The sequence below is a fragment of the Crinia signifera genome, chromosome 2 (genome assembly GCF_055691185.1).
Source record: "Crinia signifera chromosome 2, ASM5569118v1, whole genome shotgun sequence".
Lineage (NCBI taxonomy): Eukaryota > Metazoa > Chordata > Amphibia > Anura > Myobatrachidae > Crinia > Crinia signifera.
In genome coordinates this window covers 349356119-349372340 of record NC_139218.1, presented here as the reverse complement: position 1 = coordinate 349372340, position 16222 = coordinate 349356119, and the positions used below count along the sequence as shown (strand labels likewise).

At 47.1% G+C, this 16222-nt stretch overlaps 1 protein-coding gene across 2 annotated transcripts in view; it reads left to right on the top strand.

Moving 5' to 3' along the window:
- Window positions 1–16222, top strand: part of LOC146057911 (mitochondrial ornithine transporter 1-like) — a 58318-nt gene continuing 42096 nt past the window's right edge. The window contains exon 1 of one of the 2 annotated variants that reach the window (XM_083169741.1): window positions 1–125. The gene's annotated coding sequence lies outside the window, so the exon portion shown is untranslated. Of the gene's footprint in view, window positions 126–9996; window positions 10083–16222 lie in introns of those variants that run through there. The other variant, XM_083169740.1, reaches the window with a different exon arrangement.

Below are 16222 nucleotides of genomic sequence, written 5' to 3'. Positions count from 1 at the left end.
GATCTCCTAATCTAACCCAGGTTTAGCAATGTGAAAAAAGTGCTGAAAGAAATCTGCTGAGTAAAGACTTCTCCTGTATGTGCTGCCAACTGAGGTAGAATAGAGGCCGTGCTGTCAGGCTCGCAGTAAGTTTTTATTCAATGGTAAAACTATCCCGAATGATCACGGTTTCCCTGCCTGTCCTGTGCTGTAGTGTGCAGTACATGGCAGAGAGGAACATTTCCTGTCAGAGCGTGACATTTAACTCAATGGCTGCTCCTCAAACCTTTCATACAATGCTGTAACAGATTTATACATAACATGGATTGTAGCTCGCTACAGTATACATTACTTACATACAGTATATTGGGCCTGCTTATTTATATTTAACCCCTTTTATACTGAAATAAGGGGTTTGTCACTGCTTTTTCCTATTTAAAAGGAGACAACAACAGAGAAATCACAGGTGTATGGGTCATTGGGTCGACCCAATTTAGGTCAACATGCATTGAGTCCACCACTGAATGTCAACAAGGCTTAGGTCGACACTAGAGGTAGGTCGACGTGTCTAAGGTCGACAGGGTTGGAAGGTTGACACAATTATTAGGTCGACAATGGCAAGGTCGACAGTCAAAAGGGCGACATGAGTTTTCCCCAAAAAAAATTGTCCCGAATGCCGACATAGTCGACATAGACACCATCAAAGTGTACTACATCCCCTCTCATGGCTCGCTGAGCTTGCTTTGGGCGTGGTGCCTCGCTACGCTCAACACACCATTTTATTATCCCACCACACCAAAGTGGATGGTAGGGCATGAAATGCCGCCTGTCGACACATGTCGGCTCCAAAAAAAACGTGAAAACTCATTTTGACCTTTTGACTTTCGATCTTGCCATTGTCAGCCTATTTCAGGGGTCGAACTAAACCCTTTAGATCCTAAGGCATGTCGACCTCAATGGTTTGACCTACAGTACAGTAGTGACAGTATTCAGATGCTTCTGAATCAGTAAGGTTATGTTTATTATACTTTGCAGCCAGCTCATGAAGAATCTTTATCGCAGCAATAAGGATTTGATCTCGGCAATACTTTTTTCTTTCTTTCAGTTGAATGTATTAACTTAAATTGCCAGAACATACTCTGCTATAAGAGTCCATCACACTTATATGTAAGAAGTACAGTTATCACATATGTGCAACGGAATTAGCAGCAGCCCATTGGAGGATAGCAAGTGCCCCTCCCCGGCAGGGCCGCTCCAGTGAAGGTAACAGGCTAGTAATGCCACCCACGCATGCGTTATAAATATTGTTCCATATTAAAAAAAAACTATGGCGACAGCTGCTGCATTTTTACATTATAATTATAGGGCCATTTCATTCTGCTGTTTATGCATGTTTTAAGTGCAAAATTGATTAATAAATAAAATAAGCTCATTTGCCTTGTGCTGTCCAAGTCGCCAGCTAAAGGAACGGGTTCCGGTCATTTGGTCTACAACAACTAGGTCAACAAGCATTGGGTCGACACCACTTGGTCGACATGCAGCACGGTCAACACTGGTCTAGGTCGACATGGGCACGGTCGATAGTCAAAAGGTCGACATGGGTTTTTTCAATGTTTTTTGAGCCGACATGTGCCGACAGGCGGTATTTCATGAACTACCATCCACTAGGGTATGGTGGGAGAATAAAATAGTGTGCCGAGCGTATCGAGGCACCCAAAGCATTGCGAGCGCAGCATTTTTGCATATTCAGTGTGATCTAGACGGGATCCTAGTGCCCAGGATTGCATTGCAATATGCCATCATATCAGTGGTATGTATTACTGAGCACAGGCATGTACAGGGGCTGCGAAAGGACCCCATCCCTGCGCTGTGGTCTGATAACAGGGAGGGGGTGGGGTCTACGCATGTGTGGTGAGCAACGACCACACTGCACAGTGACCACTCCCGGGAGGGGATATGCCCAAATTCTTCCCTAACGTATGAGGAACAATGTAACTTGGACACTTTTTCATAGGGGCAAAACTATGCGTTTTAAGTGATTTCCCTTTCTAAAAAGTTGTTTTTTTTGGGCCAAATTTCAGCAGAAATATAAAAAATTCTGGGTACTTGTGTAGTTTCACGGCGCCAGTATGGCGCCGTGCGTCTGAGTCCCCTTGCGGGGCTCGCTTCGCTCGCCCAAGCTGCGGGCTCGGTGGCTCGCTACGCTCGCCACGCTATTTAAAATCAACTCCATGCCAACATGGATAGTGGGGGTATGAACTATCCATGTTGGCATGGAGTTAAGTTACTTTTTTTGACTTATTTCGTGGCGAGCGTAGAACCCGGAAGTAGCACGGCGCCATGATGGCGCCATGAAACTACACAAGTACCAAATTCTGAAGGGTTCACAAACATTCAAGTACCACTGTTTTTAAAGGGAACCATGAAATGACAACAAAGAGTTCTAGCAATTGGCAAATCTAACTTGACCGGATACACGGATGCCTCCACCATTGGACTCGCAGAAAGCAATCATCTGTAAAACTTTATTCACATAAGGCAGAAAAGCAGATGCACGTCAGAAGGTTACATGGTTGAGACAGCTTTTAGCCAAGGTGGGATAATAACTCTTTAACAATAATCATTGATGCCTTACACTGCCAAAGACAGAAAAAGTTGACCCGAGAACTAGCCAAACTAATGTGAAATATCATGTCTTTTATGTTCCACAAGAACAAGTTCTTCTTGACTTGCAGTACTATCCAAGAGAGGACATGATTGCAGACATACTAACAAATTCTGAGGCCAATTCAGCCCCGTTCCGATAGTGGGGGGTCTGTGCATGCACGTTTTTGCACATGTTCAGACCCCGAAAGCAAACGGTTTCGACAACCCTTTTGGCTGCATACGAGGGGAGGTGTTTGCACACATCCCCTCGCATGTCACCGAGGGAATTTGTCGGGGGGGGCGGGGGAGGGCGCGGACATTCGGCCGATTATCAGAAGGTTATCAAAAGATATTGGGGCAGATGTATTAAGCCTTAACAAGAGATAAATGCAAGTGTGATAAAGAAAGATAAATGTCCAGCCAATCAGCTCCTTACTGACTTTTTTCAAACTCAGCCTGTAACATGGCAGTTAGCAGGTGATTGGCTTGGATTTTTCTCTTGTTAAAGCTTAATACATTTGCCCCAATGCCACAAATGGACTATGCTTCAGCTTTTGAGAAAGCTGTGCTTTAAAGACAGCAGGTGGCGCTGTATCACCTGTAATGTTTACCCTATATAGGAAATATTGGGTGACATTTAATAGAATGCGATTTTATGGCTTTTTCCGAAATCACACATTATCTCACTTTTTAAAATCGCATTTTTTCCCCAGAATGCGCATAATTAATGTGATGCAAATTCCGGGCAAAAAAGTGTGATAAAGTGTGATTTTTAGTGCAAATTTGAGGACATGTGCGATTTTGTGTTAAAAAAATGAAAAGCTGTTAGCGTGGTTGGCTCTATGCATCTTCATAGAGACGCTTTCAGCCAATCAGGGCTGAGCTATGCGTCTCCATGGAGACGCATAGAGACAACCACGCTAATAGCTTGTATTGCGCTGTGACAGCGCTATAGAAGCTGTCAGCAGGGACGGAGGAAGCCGGCTCACCCTGCTGTCAGTGAGGGGTGAGCCTGCAGTGGAAAGGACGGAGTCAGCGATGGAGCCTGGTGTTGTAAGTATACAGGTGTAAAATGAAGGTGTGTTTAATAAACTTTTACTTCTGTGTGTGTGTTTTATTTTTAACATTATTTTTACAGGCGGACTACAAATCCAAGGGGGCCGATTAATGCTGGGACTTGTGGTTCACCAAGTCCCAGCATGTGGGGGAGGCCTGCTGGGACTTGTAGTTCACCTGTAAAAGCAATGTTTTGTTATGGGTGATTTAACCATATCAGGCTTCCATCCACAGCCCACGGACGCCGGTGACAGCCTCGGGATTCAGCCCTGGACGGGTGAAGCCTGGGGGGTACCCCTTTATTGGGGGGGTCCCCAGCCACGGTGAGCATGATACGGCCGGGAGATGACGCTATAAAACACCACCTAAGAAGTTTGAACAGCATATCATGAAAAAGGACCAAGTCCGAAACACGTTGATTGCTGCTAGACGCTGACAAACTGAAGTCAGCGCTATATGTGTGTAGCCGCCTACTGAAGCCTCCAGCCGTCCAACTCACCGCTTCGTGCTGCAGCGAGTCAGAGGGGAGAAGGAACTGTTTTCCATCCGGCGTGGACGTGGATGTGAGCGGACCTTTGTCTGTTTGCTCGTCTGTATGTGGATCTTAATAAACCTGGCTTTTTAATACATGGCCGTGTGATGCAAGATACCTTTATATGAATGCGAGTTTGAATAATAAAGTAAGTTACTTTTTTACCATCTACTGTGTTGGTCGACACCAGTTTATTTGAAAAGGATATTCAAAGATACCTTTTGATGCACTCGAGTAAGAATTTTTAAGTCAGTGTCTGGTTCAGGGGCGTAACTATAGCACCGCAGCCCCCGCGACCGCGGGGGGGGGCGCTATGCATGTGCGGGCGCCTGGGGCTGCAGTGCTATAGTTACGTTACACCCCGCCGCCCGCCAGTCTTTACCTGTGCAGGTGGGGGGGACGCTGCGAGGCGGCTGGGGGGACGGACGCTGCGGGGGACACAGCTGCGGTAATTACTTACAGCTGAACCGGGCAGGGGGAGCCGGGAGCTGTCTGTACTGAAGAAGAAAAAAAAAGCCCATACAATGAATGGGCAGCCTGTGATTGGCTGCTGAGCGCTCTCTCAGCCAATTGCTGACTGGCTGAGAGAGCGCTCAGCCAATCACAGGCTGCCGATTCATTGTTTGGGCTTTTTTTTTTTCTCCTTACGTACTGACAGACAGTGACAGCTCCCGGCTCCCCCTGCCCGGCTCAGCTGTAAGTAATTGCCGCCTCTGTGTCCCCCGCAGCGTCCGTCCCCTCAGCCGCCTCGCAGCGTCCCCCCCACCTGCATTGACGGCTACCTGGGGGAGCGGCAGGCGGGGGGGAGGGGGGGGCAGGCGGCGGGCGGAGGGGCGGGTGAGTGGCTGGGCGCCCTCCCTTTAACGGCGGGGGGGCGCCCAAAATGTAGTTACGCCACTGGTCTGGTTTTATTAATGATGTCCCATGTGAAGTGCCTTACGTGAGGTTTTAAAGAAATTGCTACATGTACTCGGGAAAGAATTAAGAAGTAAGTGTGGTTCCAATTACGCTTTGGTTAATTAAACCACCTGCTTCCCGGGAGGAAGCAATAACCCCCAACAGCGCTGGTTTCTTCCATCTTTTGTGTTCTATATGTGTCTTTATTCCAGAGGGTGGATGGTCTCTGGGGAAGATACCAGCTGCAACTGTAGCGCTTGTTAGATATCCAATTTTTCTGCATATACATGATACGGCCGGGGCACCTTATGTAAAAAGTGTCCCCTGGCTGTGGCATGACACCGTGGGCTGTTGGAGCCCGGTGCTGGTTACAAAATACAGGGCACCCCTACGCTTTTTGTCCCCCATATTTTTGGAACCAGGTCTGGCTCAATGAGCCCGGGGCTGCTTATGCTCAGGAGGGGGGACCCCACGCCATTTAAAAAACATACAAAAAAAAAACACTTTTACACATTTTAACATACTGTAGAACCATGCACAGATCTCAATGATCTGTGCATGGTTCTGTCAAATTCACCCATCACAACCTGATCTGCATGTGTGGCGATTTTTAGTAAAGTTTTCCCAAATTCGCATCTCATTAAATATGCGATTTGAATACTTTATAATGGGAAAACATCTGGGTTCTGGCGTTAGTAAAAATCTCCACTTCCAAATGTGCGATTTTGAGGCAAAAATGCTTGATTTTTGCCGCTTTCCGCATCTCATTAACTTGGCGATTTCGGAAAAAGTGCGAAAACGGCCGTCTTTTGCGTAAATATCACCCCCCAAAAAATCTCATCCTATTAAATGTCACTTATAATCTTTTTTTACACAACATTTTTTATTTGAATCTTAGCAGATATTTTTAGCATCTCTCACAGAGATGCTGGCACTCAAAGGGTTAATCTACAGTATTATGACGTTTACATGTACTGGTTACACTACAGTTTTGTCTTCCTTGTGCCTTTGATCCTTGAACAAAGAAGCATATTCTGCAGAAAACATTCCTGTAGATTAACCTTGTACAGTATGCCCATCATACTCACAAAACTCTCTACCAATGAAGGCGATGGTCCATATACTTTGATGATGATATTGTAATGACTGCTAGTAGTTTTATATGATTGAGGCATTATTCTTTTTTTCTTTTTTTAATCACTTTAAATGTATCAAATGTTATTGTGATGTTTATATATAATTGGGCTTTGTTGTATATGTAATATATCATTTACTTTACATCCTAGCAGGGTCATTTCTAGAGGTGGACAAGCCGTGCAGCCGCCCAGGACGCCATGCGTGTCTGCACAGCTTGTCCGCCACTGTTATATCCAGGGCCCCCCCGCCGCCTCTTCCCTTCAGAGGGGAGAAGAGGTCATCGCGCGTCTCTCCTAGTCCTTCCCCTCACTGAATCCCTGTGACTGGGCTGTCAGCCAATCAGAGCTTGCGTGCCAGCTTGCGAGGTATGATTGGCTGACGGCCCAGTCACAGTTACAGTGGACACAGTGAGGGGAAGGAGATATGCGCGATAAGCGGCGGCGGGGTCAGCGGCGGAGGAGAGCAGGGGGACACTGGGCTGGGATGAGGCACCTACTGTGCCCCCCCACACACACACCAACAGCAGCAGATGGTGGTAGCAGCAGCAACAATGGTGAGTTGCGCTGCTAGTGGGAAATTCTGGCACTGTGGGGGCACATGTGTTTCTGGCACTGTGGGGGCATGCCTGGCACTGTGGGGGCATATGTGTATCTGGCACTGTGGGGGCATATCTGGCACAATGGGGGCATATCTGGCACTGTGGGGGCATATCTGGCACTGTGGGGCATATCTGGCACAATGGGGGCATATCTGGCACTGTGGGGGCATATCTGGCACTGTGGGGCATATGTGTATCTGGCATTGTGGGGGCATATCTGGCACTGTGGGGGCATATGTGCATATCTGGCACTGTGGGGGCATATTTGCATATCTGGCACTGTAGGGGTGTATCTGGCACTATGGGGGCATAATACAACAAAATAAAAGAGAGCGAGATTTTTACTTAATAATTATTTAATACAGTAAATGCACAATAAAATTCAAAATTATAAAATACATACATGTACACAGTAAATAAATTAAATTATGGTTCCGACTAGCACCACTTTTGGCCCATGTTGTTATTATAGTTGCCAGCAATGTAGTTTTCCCAAATGATAAATAGCAGAATAAAAATTCCCTTTAAATTAAAGATGCTGTAGTAGATATCGGTTTATTTTGGATGCAATGTTTGGTACTTGTTTCCTATCTGGGCGCCCAGGTTTTCTACGTACGGCACCGTAATGAAATCTGATCGCATCGCATCGTACACATACACGATATTGAACGATGCGATGCGATGCGATGCGATTTGATTTCCCATAGGAAACAATGTGAAATGGCTCAATTTACCCAAATCAGCATAGGGAAGAATGGTAAATGGGCCAGAAACCCCAAAAAAACCCACAGAGCAGTGGAATGTCCCCGCAAAAGTAGTTGACGCCACCCCGCCATCAACGTGAACCCGAAGCGTGGCGAGCGCAGCGAGCCCGCGAGGGGCGGCGGTACGCGTCCTCCGACCTTTTCATGCCCTACTATCCACTAGGGCGTGGAGTGAGAATAGAATAGTGTGGCGAGCGCAGCGAGCCACCGAGCCCGAAGCGTGGCGAGCGCAGCGAGCCCCGCGAGGGGACGCGGATACCTTCACAGTTATACGCGTCCCCTCGCGGGCTTCCCTGGTGTCCATGGCAACGCGGACACCTGGGAAGCCCGCGAAGGGACGCGTTTACCTGTGAAGGTATCCGCGTCCCCTCGCGGGGCTCGCTGCGCTCGCCACGCTTCGGGCACGGTGGCTCGCTGCGCTCGCCACACTATTCTATTCTCACTCCACGCCCTAGTGGATAGTAGGGCATGAAAAGGTCGGAGGACGCGTACCACCGCCCCTCGCGGGCTCGCTGCGCTCGCCACGCTTCGGGTTCACGTTGATGGCGGGGTGGCGTCAACTACTTTTGGGGGGACATTCCACTGCTCTGTGGGTTTTTTTGGGGTTTCTGGCCCATTTACCATTCTTCCCTATGCCGATTTGGGTAAATTGATCCATTTAACATTGTTTCCTATGGGAAATCGAATCGGATCGCATCGCATCGTTCAATATCGTGTATGTGTACGATGAGATGCGATCAGATTTCTCTACGGAGAATAGCATGGTGCGCAATTAACTTAGCAGGCGCCCAGATAGGAAACAAGTACCCAATGTTTATGTGGATATATATTACCAGCTGATGTTTTGATGAAGAGGGCGGCAGAGGTCTGATTGCTTGGTGTCCGCTACCACCGGTGTTGCTCCGATGGAATGGGAGCCGGTACCGGGAGCAGACACTCCGGATGCAGGTTGTGGCTGGTCTGCTGTCAACCAGCATAACCCCGATGTTGGGGGAGCCGGCGCTGGGAGCTGACACTGATGCAGGATGATGAACCTCTCCGGGAGCGGACAATCTGGAGGCGGGTGATGTCCGGTCTGCTTACTACCAGCGTAGCCCCGATGTGGGGGGAGCCGGCGCTGGGAGCTGACATGGAAGCAAGGTGGTAAATCACGCCCGGGTGTCTGTGATGGAAGGGGCACCTCTTAGCGCTGCTGTGCCGCTGTGGATGGATCAGATGATAGATGGAATTAAATCAGTCCGGCTGGATTGGGAACTGGATAGCAAATAAATGGTGGTTCGGGCTGTTCCAATGGTGGTGGGTGTCGGAAAAGATAAGATGGAGTCTTGACGCGTTTCTCCGTCTATTAGTTCTGAGGGTTTCCTCAGAAGATGGGGGCATATCTGGCACTGTGGGGGCATATGTGTATCTGGCACTGTAGGGGTGTATCTGGCACTATGGGGGCATATCTGGCACTGTGGGGGCATATGTGTATCTGGCACTGTGGGGGCATATATGTATCTGGCACTATTGGGTGCATTTGTGTATCTGGAACTGCACTATTGGGGGCATATGTGTATCACGACCCCATTTTCATTGGCCACACCCAATTGTCGGTGTATGCTTGTGGCACTGTGTAATGGGGTAATGTGTAATGGGCATTACTGTGTGGGGAGTATTGTGTAATTGCCATCACAGTGTGGGTGTAATGGGCATCACGGTGTGTGGCGTAATGGGCATCACTGTGTGCAGCATAATGTATAATGGGCATCATGGGGTGGGGCATAATGTGTAATGGGCATCACGGTGTGCGGCATATTGTGTAATAAGCATCAGGGTGTGGGGTGTAATTTGTAATTGGCATCACGGTGTGCGGCATAATGTATAAGTGCCATTACGGCTAAACAGTGTATCTTGATTTTTGGAGCTTGTCATTGTTTGGGCTTGATTTGTAAGGCGTACTGGGTCACTGTGTGTCTGGGCCTTTATGTTTATATATCACTTTGTAGCGTTCAGCCCGCCAACTTAAGGATGGAAGGACAATGACCATTCCCGCGGTAACCAATTAATTGTTTTCCTGCTAGACCACACCCATTATAGCTAGACCACGCCCCTTATATTAAGACACATACCTTTTTGCAGCGCACGCCATCGACGCCCGCAATTTTTTCACTACCACATTATGTATGGGGGGGGGGGCGCATTTTTATTTATTCGCATTAGGAGATAAATTGTCTACACACAGCCCTGCATCTTAGCATTCATATGGTCTCTCGTTACATTTTTTTTTTTTTTAAAGCGAGACTCTAGAAAAACATGTGAGGGCTGAATTGTGAAAGGGTCACAATGGAATATGCAAACAGACAGGGGGGGGGACTATCAATTCAGTGACTGGGATAAGAGCACAGAACAAACAGACAGACTGTGCATATCTATGTGCTGTCATTTCATGCCACACAAAGCTGAAAGCCGCCTGAGAAGAAGCCACAATACAGTGAGTCTGTGATTTTCCCTTTCCCTTTATACTAACCGGCCTGCTTTTCTGTCACTTGTACCAGAGCCAGTTCCAGCTTTATTACACACAGTTTACATAGATACCAACACCTTATATCACATTCCTCCTTGCAGAACTATGTGTACATTGGGCCTGATTCAGCCCCCTGTATACGCTAGTCTGCATATACACGAACAGGTCATCGCCGCCCACCTTAAGGATGAACACCAACCCCCCTGCGTGCCGCCTGCATACCCTCGCTAGCATGCAAGGGGATGTGTTGCGGACAGATCCCCCTGCATATGGCCGAAGGGGAGAGAAATCATCCAATGGTAGCTGACCATCAAATGTTTTCTCTGCCCTTCGGTAATAAAAGTCAGTCTAAGCTGACTCTTAATTCTGCCGCAGATCGCTGAAAAGGGGGCGGGCTCTGACGTCATGTGACATCAGCAGGCCCCAAGCAGGCATTGACCAGGGTCTTACATGGGGATGCCCAAAAATTCTGGGCGTTCCCTTGCTGCCGCCCCCTGTCCTCCAATTACTGTGCGAACGCCTTGGAGAATGTGATACACTCCGAAGGCATTCACACAGGGGCATATTTGCGAATACGCATGCGCAGACCCCTACCATTGGAAACAGGGCCGAATTGGGGTCTGACTTAGACCCGTTATTTGGTCATAACAGCCTTAAGCTCATTGATAGTGAGATGTACAAGTCTTTCCTGTCCACCAGGACACGACCTATGGTCGTTTATAGACCTTTGTGCACTGTGGACCTGAATCCCCTTATATATAGATAGTGGCAGGTGCTCAATTTTTTTGGTGCCACGCCCTGCGCCTAGATATAGCGCTAGGAAGCTAGAAGCCTTGATGATGGCTTGTAGCATACACATCATTTGTGCAAATATACAGTATGTAAGCAATATCTCTGAATTCTATTATCATGTAGTGTTCTAGACTGGTTACTAATACCATTCAGTGAGCTGGGAGACACCATGGATTGTTACTTACTGAATCCCCTTATGCCTGGGGCAGCGGAACACAGGTTGGGGGCTACTTGGGGGAATAAACAGTAGGTCTAGTGCAGTAAGGGTGCATTCATATCACTGCAGCACAGCTAGACATCCTCCTGGTAGGAGCCTGCAGTATATCTCCCAGGTCCTTAGGAGCTGCTGCAACTCTGCACAATGGCGACAACTATTAGCAAAACTAGGTAGATGTTTCTATTTGGCTGTGCAATGACACAACTAGATGACAGTACTTTGGGCCTGATTCAGAGCTGACCGCAATTGTGAGCATCCGTAGTGGACTGCGAGGAGAAAGCCGCTGCCCAGACAGAAAGAAAAAACCTCCCTTGTTAAATTGCAAGAGAAATACGAATAGATCGCTAATCGCCATCCACTCGCAAATCCATAAGGAATTACCGAGCAATCCAACTGTTTTTGCCACCTGTGCTATTGTGAGTAGGTCTGACTAATCTGCAACTGCGACAGGGTGGAAGTGGTCATCGCTGATGTCACAGACCCGCCTGAAAAATGCCTGGGCACACCTTCGCTCTTTCAAACACACCCAGAAAACGTCAGGTTATCCCCCCTGAACACCGGCTTCCTCTTGTGAATAGTGCATGGATTTGCAAGTCGATGGCAGTTAGCGATCCATCCGCAGTTCATCCGCAAATTTCCTTGGGTTGGTTTTCAGCGGCTTTCTCCTCACTGTCCACTGCAAATTCTTCCATTAGCGATCCATGCAGAATTAGGCCCTTTATGCATTACGAGTCTACATTCAGCTCATACAGCAACCCCCATAATTCTTAACCCTTTGAATGCCAACATCTCTATGATAAATGTGCAAAAGTATAGGGGGTTCCATGTGCATTCACCTCGCAACATGGTCCAAATGGTTGTTATCTGCCATCAAATTGTATATTTCAATGTTTCTCTGCTTTATATCTTGAGTGTAAAGAACCTTATAAAACCTTAGCTCCTTAGAAGAATGTGAGCGGTGTGATCCGCCATCATAGGTGTGCGCACGCCTATGTCCGCCATCCTGACTTTTCAGAATATACAATAGGAAGGCAGTGGCGTAACTAGGCTTTGGGTGCCCCCCCCCCCCCCGCCATTAAAGGGAGGGCACACCCACCCCTCCGCACACCCATCCCGCCGCACCAACCCCCGCCCCGGCTCCCCACCGCCCATGCAAACCCCCCCATCCCCCGCAGTCTTACCTACGTTCAGTACGCGCTGGTCCCGGCTCCCTTCTTCTGCTATGAGGACCACCACAAAATGTCCGCCCCCATACAGCAGACAGTTTCAGAGAACTGTGTACTAAATGGGGGCGGACATTTTGTGGTGGTCCTCATAGCAGAAGAAGGGAGCCGGGACCAGCGCTTACTACTGAAGACAGGTAAGGATTGCGGCGGGGCGGCGGGGTGTAACTATAGCACTGTAACCCGACCATGCACAGCCCCCCCCCCCGCGGGGGCTGCGGTGCTGTAGTTACGCCACTGTAGGAAGGTATAACTCATTCAGTGCCACTGCGCAGCTATGCTTGAGAATTTCTAGGGGGGGGGGGAATGAGCCTCCTTTACCCCATTTTGGTATGGTTACGCCTGATTACTTGTACTAGTACTGTATGAACTCATAGTTGGGATTCACAAGTTGGAAGTTTTATATCATATATTTTTCATTAAATTATTTTATTGGCTTTTGAAGTGTGCTCTCTTGGCTGATTTAGCGCTATCAGCCCCTAAAACGGTGTATGGTACACAAGTGGTACCTTAAGCGGAGCACCCCACCGTTGCTATACATCCTGATTGGGATTGCGGATATATATATATATAATATAAAATGCGATAATACGATGTAATTTCTCCTTGCCACATGTTATTAATTAAACATTACAAACTGGTGACGTATGTTGAGTGATATAGGGGTCATATGACATTGCTGGCAGTCACCTCACTTGACATCGGTCAGTGCCAGAGCAAAATGTGTTACACAATTACCTGAGATGTTCTATTTCACAATATTTTTTTTGTTATTTTTCATACATGTTATTTGACAAGCGGGTAACTTCTCTACCAATTGTATATTCATACAAAATCTGCTTCTTATCACCAGGGTAGGGGTCAAAGGGTCGACGGTAATAAGGTGTGCAACTCCTTCTTTAATGGACAAAACCATGTGCACTGCCGGTGGGGCAGATGTAACGTGTGCAGAAAGTCTCAAAATCCATTTAAGACTACCTACCACTCCTATCGTAATGCTCTGAACACTGCTAAACAAACTTATTTTCAATCTCTCATCTCTTCTCATGCCACCAACCCCAAGTGACTTTTTAATACATTTAAATCACTTCTTTACCCTTCTTCACCCTCCCCACCTGCCAATATCAGTGCACAAGAGCTTGCTTCCTTCTTCAAGGAAAATATTGCTAAAATCCAAGATAAAATGGTATGCTCTACCTCAGCCAGTGACTTGCTTACTTCCTTTCCTGAACCCTTTGCCACTTTCTCCTCATTTGACCCCACAAGTGAGGATGAGGTATCCACACTTCTCGTCCTCCTACTCCACTAACTCTCCTCTTGAGCCTATACCCTAACAAGTCAGTAAAGCTCTGTCTCCTGTGCTTATCCCAAGCTTAACTAAAATCTGTAACCTCTCTCTCTACGGGTATCCTTCCTTCTGTGTTCGAGCATGCACTTATTACTCACATTTCTGATCCAAACTGTCTCTCTAACTACCGTCCTATCGCTCAGCTCCCATGCCTCTCCAAGCTATTTGAGAGACTTGCCTACACTCGCCTCACACACTATCTTAACTCCTACAACCTATTGGACCCACTTCAGTCAGGCTTTCGCTCTCAACACTCCACTGAGACAGCACAGATTAAAGTAGTCAATGATCTGGCCACTGCAAAATCTAAAGGCCATTTCTCACTTCTTATTCTTCTAGATCTCTGAGCTGCCTTTGACACTGTCGACCACTCTCTTTTCATACAAACACTACAATCCCTAGGTCTTCAGAACACAGCCCTTTCTTGGTTCTATTCCTACCTATCTAATCGCTCTTTCAGTGTTCTTTTCTCTGATTCTACCTCCTCCTCACTACCTCTGTCCGTTAGAGTACCACAAGGTTCAGTGCGTTTCTCAATCTATACTTCCTCACTTGGGAAACTAAGCAACTCTTTTGGATTTCAGTATCACCTGTACTCTGATGATACTCAAATCTATCTATCCTCCCCGGAATTGTCACCATCAGTATTGCTCCATGGCCCTTATTCTGATCGGTGCGGATATTCCCGAATTCTTTCGGTGCGGGCCGCACGCATCGCTGTGCGGCAGCGTGCGGCCATCGTCCGTAGAAACGCCCACGTGTCCTCCGCATTCGGACGGACTCACTCTGTAAGAACAGGGCGTGTGTACGGACGACATATAAACCATGCGTGTGCGGGGGAAACACTCCGATTCTACACGGTCTGTCCGCGTATGCACGGCCTTCCCGCGTCAGAACGGACGCGAACCGGCCACTACGCACACATGCGGTGTACTTCCGCATACAACAAGACTACTGTTATCAGAGTTCCCACATAGATCACATGACACACTTATGCAATTAGCAAACCACTTTGAGAACAGATTGTTGCTCCTGGTCATCTGTTATTTAGCTAATTGATCCTTAAACACTTACAAGCACTATACATTAACCCTAACATTCCCTATGGGGATAAAAATGTCATCTACCCTTTTGCTGTGTACATATCTAAACATGCACATGTTTGTGTGTTAAATGCTTTTTATACTTTGAATGTTAAAGACTAAAATACCACACAGACAACTTCTTAAACAAGTGCAAAATTTTATTTGAACAAAAACAAAAAATGGACCGCCATCACTCGTCCAACAGCAGGACACAGAGGTCCTCTACATGAGCCGTCATCCGCCTCAGGTCCTCTCGTAGGCTCATGAGAGCCCCTCTGACTCCCTGGGGTGGCTCCTGATAATCTGTGTGCATGAGAAAGGGGGTACAACATTATTTATGCTACTCACGTACACCTTGTACAGTCAATCCTAAGTACCTACACCACAGGTCTTCAACCTGTGGCCCTCCAGATGTTGTGGAACTACATGTCCCAGCATGCCCTGAGGTTTTTTTGCAGGCTCTTATAGGAAAAAATGTGGCAATGCATGTTGGAACATGTAGTTTCACAACATCTGGAGGGCCAAAGGTTGAAGACCCATGACCTACACCATGCGAAATCATACATACCAAAAAAACCTTATCCACTCTTGTATGTTATGTCATCAAATATATGATCATGATGCTGCCACCACACCCACACACTTGTGTGACATATACATTTCACAATCTATATAGCAAAAACACAACCACACTTGAGGATCACTCACACTTGTCCTGGCCAAAGACTCCTCACTCAACTCAAAACATACACCCACTACAACATGCCACATTGACCCATACATATATACCTGCATGTTACTGCTTAATAGCTAAACTGCATGATAGATAGATAGATAGATAGATAGATAGATAGATAGATAGATAGATAGATAGAATAGATACAATAGATACCACAGGAAAATGCTCGGCTACTTCCTCTGCCCATTACTTCATGATTCCTTGTCACATTTGACACATAGGTGAAAGGGCAGAACGAATCCGCTTCCATACAACTAACAATTTCTAAGCTCAATCCATCATACATAATACCTTACAAAAATACATGACAACAACACGGGCACACTGGCTAGAGGGGGGCCCATGCAAACTGCCCACATGGGACTCCAGTATAAATCAGGCCTGCCCATATTCCATTGAAGTGTTTTTGTTGCTTCTATACAAAGAGCATCCATAAATTAACACTCATCACCTACATGAGCATCCAGATTGCACGTTTGCAGCATGGGCCTATAAGACCAAAGTGTGTCTGTTGTTTTCCATTTTTTGGGACTACTCTTTACTATATTATAGGAAAATTGAATCAGCTGTGCGACATAACAACCTGTACCTAACTCAGTAATGAAGCATTATGTCTACTTACCCCTGCCAGGCAGCTCCACCAGGTCCTCATCCTCCTCATTTGGAGGTGGTGGCACATCGTCCAGGGGTAGGGGCACCTCCT